We start from the raw sequence: 7225 nt of genomic DNA, 5'->3' as shown, positions 1-7225 counted from the left end.
GAGGGAGGCCCGCATACCAAAAAAAAAAAAAAAAAAAAAAAAAGTCATAGCTGGGGCACTGCAGCCTTCTTAAATTTCAAGTCTAGGACTTAAGAGTCCCAGAGGGACTCTGGCCCTTGACTTTGTCACCCTATGCAGGGCAAGGCTTGGCCAGCGAGTGTGGGTTGGAGCACATTCAGAGGTTTCTGAGCAGGAGAGCTGTAAAACGGGGGCTGTGCTTCAGGAAGGTGAATCAAACTCATTGTTCTAAAAGCAATGTCAGCTTCCAAAAAAAAAAGTTATGAATCTCAGATGCACAGGGTGAATCTCTGGACTGCCTGAAGGTTTTTGCCTGAAGGTTTGTTTGGTGGTTCTTGCCAGGTCTGCTTGTCATAGCAGTTCTGAGGAATAGACGGCTCATGAGCAGATAAGGAGATGGCAGCAACAGACCTAGCTCCAGATCTCAGAGTTCTTTCTTCTACAACTGCCCCTTTGCAGTTTTGCAACATCTGGAAAAATAGGGTGCTCTTTGTGTCACTGTCACTTATAAAAATGATAAATAAAAAAGTATCCATTCATTTTTACTTTCTTTTTTCCCCTTTCCCTTTCCTGTTCCACCAGGCACATGTATTATTTGTGTAAAAGCAAGGGTAAAAAAGCAGAATAAATACTTTAAAACCTTTGCTTCTTACCATTCAAAAGTTTTAAAAAGTCTGTAATATTTGTGAAAATCCATTTTATCTCTCTTTTTAAAAAAATAAATAAGTGTATATATATATATATATACATATATTTATTTGTTTATGGTTGTGTTGGGTCTTCTTTGCTGTGCGCGAGGTTTCTCTAGTTGCGGCGAGCGTAGGCTACTCTTCTTGGCAGCGTGCAGGCTTTTCATCGCCGTGGCTTCTCTTGCTGCAGAGCACGGGCTCTAGGCACGCGGGCTTCAGTAGTTGTAGCATGTTGGCTTCAGTAGTTGTGGCATGCAGGCTCAGTAGTTGTGGCTCATGGGCTCTAGAGCACAGGCTCAGTAGTTGTGGCACACGGGCTTAGTTGCTCTGCGGCATGTGGGATCTTCCCGGACCGGGGCTTGAACCTGTGTCCCCAGCATTGGCAGGCGGATTCTTAACCACTGCGCCACCAGGGAAGCCCCATTTTATCTCTTTAATGTGTGTGTGTGTGTTTTTTTAAGTACGATTCTATACCTACTCTGATAAATTTTCTTTTTTAATACAAAGGACTCTAAATTATTACATTTATAAGATATTCCCCCAATTCTTTTAAAGTTTAATTTCTCCTCTGTATTTGGCCTATTACTTTCACAAGACAGTTTTCCTATTTAATAACTTTTTATTTCAAACTGTTTTTTCTCTTCCAATTTTTATTCCAGGGCCTGCATTTGTCCTGGTTTTATAACCCAAGATGGCAAACCCAGAAATATCCAAGGGACAACAAAGTAATTTTAATGTATTGGACATAGTAGGAAATGGAGGTACAATTATCTATAGCAATTCAAATTCAAAATTTAAAAACAAGATACAGAGGAAGGTTAACATCCAGATCCAGCCTTAACAAGTATAGCTGGTATTGTATTTACTCTCCTGTTATCAATAATTATAAACCTGTACAAAATATATGAAATAACTATCTTCAGGCACTGGACAAGCTACAACAAATGACTATTATTCTTGAGAGGAAGGAAACAAAGGTGGTGAACCCACCTTTACCCCAGATTTCTTGCTGTGGGCACTTTCTAACTAAGGCAGAGGAAAGCGTGGGTCCCAAACAGAAAGCAGTGGGCTTGTTGGGCAGAGCAAACGGAGACTGGAGTTCAGTAGAGCTGAGGTGTCAGAGAAGAGGGTGCTCAAGAAATAATGTGTAAGGGGCCCCCCTGGCACACGGACAGGGAGAAGATCCTAAAGCCTGGGAGAGAACAGCTAGTGAGGAGCTATGAGCTGACTGGGGATTCGGGAGAGTGCCCAGTGCTGAAAGATATGGTGTTTCAGTGAGCTAGATGAGAGATCTCATTGAACATGTTGGACATTCAGGTGCAAACCCAGAAAGACTAAGCTACAAGACTAGTATCTTAAGAAGGGTTGATTTAGAACACCCTTACAAATCCTACAAACAAGTCTTAAAAGGAGAAAGCTTATCTGCCAGTAAATCACTGTCTGCAAGAATGAAACTCAATATTCTTTAAAGGAAGTCAGCAAATTTCAGACTCTCAACAATGTGGCATTCATAATGTTCAGCACACAGTAAAAAATTATTAGACAGGGGAAAAAGCAGGAAAATGTGATCCATAATGAGGAGCAAAATGTCCATAGAAACAGGCTAAGAGTTGATACAGATGTTAGAATTAGTAGACAAGGACTTTAGAACAGCTATTATAAATATGTTCAAAATTAACCAACCAACCAACCAACTAGCCGACCAACCAGCCAACCAACTAACCAAGATATATATAATCAGTGATTAGATGGGGACACTTAGCAAAGAGAAATGGACGCTGTAACAATGAACCAAATGAAGATTCTAGAGCTGAAAAACACAATACCTGAAAAAAAAAAAATCACTAGATAGGCTTAGCAACAATTGGGCACCACAAAAGAAAAGATCAGGGAGCATGAAGACTATCCAAAGTGAAAAAGAGAAAAAAAAAGACAAGTCAAAACAAAATAAAACAAAACAACAACAGTAGAAAACACCAGATCCTCAGTGTTCTGTGGAACAGTGTCATACAGCTTAATGTATATGTACTTGAATTCCCAGAAGATGAAAGTTTGGGGCAAAAAATATAAAAAATAATGGCCAAGATATTTCAAAAATTGATAAAAAATATCAACTCACAGATTCCAGAATCTCAATAGACCCCAAGCAGGATAAACATAAAGGAAACCACACGTAGTTATAATAATCAAATTTCTGAAAACAAAACAAAGCAGTCAGAGAAAAAAGACACATGGCATATAAGAGAAGAAAAGTAAGAAATTCTAATGACTTCTCATCAACAAGCCAGAAGAAAATGGAACATCTTTAAAATAAATTAAAAATACCTATCAATCTAGAACTCATATCAAGTAAAAACACCATTCATATATGAAGGTAAAATAAAAACATTTCCAGATAAACAAAAACTGAGAGAATTCATTACGGTAGAACTGCACTACAAAAAATGTTAAAAGAAGTTAAGTTCTTTAGGTGGAAGAGAAATGATACCAAATGGAACTTGGATCTTCAAGAAAGAAGAATACCCAAAATGGTAGCTATGTGGATCTGATGTGTGTTTTATTTCAGCACCACTAAGCAATTAACTCAATTCTGACACTATTTACCATAGTGTCAGATCCCACAGGTTAAGGGCTCAATCCTACAAGACTGCCCTCCCACTCTCTCTTCAGATGCCAATTGGAAAGTCCAGGTTGTTGACCTGTGTGCTTCTGAACCACCTAGCTATAGATCGAAGGTTCCCAGAACCTCATCTTATGTTTGATTAATTTGTTACAGTGGCTCACAGAACTCAGAGAAACACTTTACTTACTAGATTACCAGTTTATTATAAAAGGATATAACTCAAGAACAGCCAAATGGGAGAGATGCATAAGGTATGGGGAAAGGGTGAGGCCCTTCCATGCTCTCTGGGTACATCACTCTACAGGCATCTCCACCTGTTTACCAACCTGGAAGCTCTCTGAACCCAGTCCTTTTGGGTTTTCAAGGAAACTGCATTAGATAGGCATGACTGATTAAATCATGGGCCATTGGTAATTGAACTCAACCTCCAGCCCCTGCCCCTTCCCAGGAGGTGGGGGTGGGGTGGGGGGAGGGCTGGGAGTGGAGGGTTGGAGTCCCAATCCTCTAATTACATGGTTCCCCTGGCAACCAGCTCCTATCCTTAGGTCACTAAATGCTTTCTGAAAGACCCCTCACTAACATAACAAAGATAACTTGATCACTCTTATCACTTAAAAAACTCCAAAAGAGCTCTGTGCCAGGAACAGGATGAAGATCAAATATATATATTTCTTATTACAGGTCATAATATCACAGTTAGGCAGTATAAAGACTTTCCCCACCATCTCTGAATTTCTTTTAAAAACAACTAAATGTTTAAAGCAAAAATATGATCCCATTCTGGAGTAAAATATATGACAACAATAGCACAAAGGATGGGAGTGGCGTAAATGGAAATACACAGTTATAAGGTTCTTACATTACATGTTATGATATAATATTAATTCAAGGCAGACTCTAGTAAGTTAAGAATGCATATTGTAATTCCAAGAGCAACCATTAAAAAAAAGTAACACATTTGCTGAAAAAGCATGTGATAAAATTCAATACCTGCTCATGATAGAAACTGAGAAAACTAGGAATAGAAGGGAACTTCTTCAACTTATTAATCTACATCTACATCTAACATCTACAAAAAAACCTATAGCTGGCATCATAATTAATGGTGAACTCAAATTTTAATTAATCAATAATTAATGAACTGAATGCTTTCCCCTAGATCATGAACAAAGGTGTCTGCTTTCATCACTGCTATTCAACATAGTACTGGAAGTTCTAGCCAGTGCAGTAAGGCAATAAAAGGCATACTGATTGGAAAAAAGAGAAATAAAACTTTCCCTATTTGCAGATGACATGATGGTCTACACAGACAATCCTAAGGAATCTTTGGCACAAAAGCATTTTCCATAAAAGAAAAAGCTGATAAGCTGGACTTCATTAAAATTTAAAACTTGCTTTTTGAAAGACCTGGTTAAAGAGGATGAAAAGACAAACTACAGAATGGGAGAAAATATTTGCAAACTACAGATCTGAAAAAGGATTGTATCTAGAATATATAAAGACTCTTAAAAGTCAACAGTAGGAGAGCAGAGTCAAGATGGAGATGTGGGAAGACGTGGAGTTAGCGTCTCCCTGCAACTAGGGCGCCTGCCGGCCGCTGGTGGGGGACTCTGATGCCCAAGGAGATGGGAGGAACCCCAAAGTGAACCGGTAGGATGTAGGGGGACTGATGGGGGAGGAGAAGTGGAGGCCAGACAGGATCGGCACCCCTGAGGCCAGGGAGATCAGGAGAGGCAGGCGGGAGGGACTCTCCAGGAAGAGCGGGAGAGGAGGGAGGGCAATTGCTTGGCCCACTTGGGCCGGGGAGCCTGCTGAGCTCCCAGGCCGGTACCCCCCACTCCAAAGCCCCATCCAGGCTGCGTGGATCCTGGGGGCATAGGAGGGAGGCAGGGAGATCAGGAGAGGCAGTTGGGAGGAGCCATCTGGGAGGAGTGGGGGAGGAGCGGAGGGTGATCGCCCCTATCACTCGGGTACAGGGAGCCTGCTGAGCTCCCAGGCCTGTGCTCCAAAGCCCCCTGTGCTCCAAAGCCCCCTCCAGGCTGTGTAGGTCCTTGAGGGCATAGGAGGGAGGCGGGGAGATCAGGAGAGGCAGGGGTGAGGGGCCCTCCCAGACTGGAGGAGCAGGAGAGGAGAGGAGGGCGTTTGTCCCACCCACTCGAGCCCAGGAAGCCTGCTGGGCTCCCAGGTGAGGTCTCCTGCCCTCTCAGACAAGGGATGGGGGACATGCCTGGGCACCTTCTGTTCCTTGAGCCTAAGCCCCATCCCCCACAGTCCCCAGGGCCTGTTCCAGCCCTGTGGGTCCTGAGTATTGGCCCCACCCACCACATAAACCTTGCTCTTGCTTAGGCCCTGCCCTCTGCAGCCAAGGCCTCCTCCCCCACCCCCCCTTTTTTTCCCTCCTCTTTTTTACTACTGTGGCACTGTTGTACCTTCCGGTTGTTGATTCATCTATATTTTTATTTTTATATTCTTCCTAACATATCTGTTAGTTTCCTAGTCTAATTTTATTTTTTCCTTTGTTATTGTATTTTATTTTTTTGCCACCCCAGGCAGCTTGTGGGATCTTGGTTCATGAGCCCGTCAGGGTAAAGCTGAAGCTCCTGCGGTGGGAGTTCCAAGTCCGAACCACTGGATTAACAGAGAACCTCAGACCCCAGGGAATATTCATTGGAGTGAGGTCTCACAGAGTTCCTCATCTTAGCACCAAGACCCAGCTCTACCCAGTAGCCTACAAACCCCAGTGTTGGAAGCCTCAGGCCAAACAACCAGTAAGACAAGAACAGAGTCCCACTCATTAAAAAAAAAAAAAAAAAAAAAAAAGACAGCAAAATAACATGTTACAGATGAAGGAGCAAGGTAAAAACCTACAAGACCAAAAATATGAAGAGGAAATAGGCAATCTACCTGAAAAAGAATTCAGAGTAATTATAGTAATGATGATTCAGAATCTCGGAAATAGAATGGAGGCACAGACTGAGAAAATACAAGAAATGTTTAACAAAGATCTAGAAGAAATAAAGAACAAACAGAGATGAACAACACAATAACTGAAATAAAAAATACAGTAGAAGGAATCAGTAACAGAATAACTGAGGCAGAAGAACGAGTAAGTGAGCTGGAAGACAAAATGGTGGAAATAACTGTCAAGGAGCAGAATAAAGAAAAAAGAATGAAAAGAATTGAAGACAATCTCAGAGATCCCTGGGACAACACTAAACACACCAACATTCGAATTATAGGGGTCCCAGAAGAAGAAGAGAAAAAGAAAGGGTCTGAGAAAATATTTGAAGAGATTATAGTTGAAAACTTCCCTAACATGGGATAGGAAAGAGTCACTTAAGTCCAGGAAGCAAAGAGAGTCCCATACAGGATAAACCCTAGGAAAAACACACCAAGACACATATTATTCAAACTAACAAAAATTAAATTCAAAGAAAAACATTAAAAGCAGCAAGGGAGAACCAAAAAATAACATACAAAGGAATCCCCATAAGGGATTTCTGATTTTTCAGCAGAAACTCTGCAGGCCAGAAGGGAGTGGCAGGATATACTTAAAGTGATGAAAGAGGAAAAACCTACAACCAAGATTACTCTACCCAGCAAGGATCTCATTCAGATTCAATGGAGAAGTCAAAAGCTTTTCAGACAAGCAAAAGCTAAGAGAATTCAGCACCACCAAACCAGCTTTACAACAAACACTAAAGAAACTTCTCTAAGCGGGAAACAAAAGAGAAGAAAAAGACCCACAGAAACAAACCCAAAACAATTAAGAAAATAGTAATAGGAACATACATATCGATAATAACCTTGATTATTAAATGGATTAAATGCCCCAACCAAAAGACAAAGACTGGCTGAATGGATACAAAAACAAAACCCATATATATGCTGCCTA

General features: G+C 41.2%; 1 protein-coding gene across 2 annotated transcripts in view; it reads right to left on the bottom strand.

The window, feature by feature from the left end:
• SIMC1 (SUMO interacting motifs containing 1) overlaps positions 1–7225 on the bottom strand; it is a 102280-nt gene that overhangs the window by 8660 nt on the left and 86395 nt on the right. The gene's annotated exons all lie outside the window — the stretch shown is intronic.

The sequence above is a fragment of the Physeter macrocephalus genome, chromosome 2 (assembly GCF_002837175.3).
Source record: "Physeter macrocephalus isolate SW-GA chromosome 2, ASM283717v5, whole genome shotgun sequence".
NCBI classification, from domain to species: domain Eukaryota; kingdom Metazoa; phylum Chordata; class Mammalia; order Artiodactyla; family Physeteridae; genus Physeter; species Physeter macrocephalus.
The sequence above is the reverse complement of the archived record's forward strand: the minus strand, read 5'-3'. Positions and strand labels throughout refer to the sequence as shown.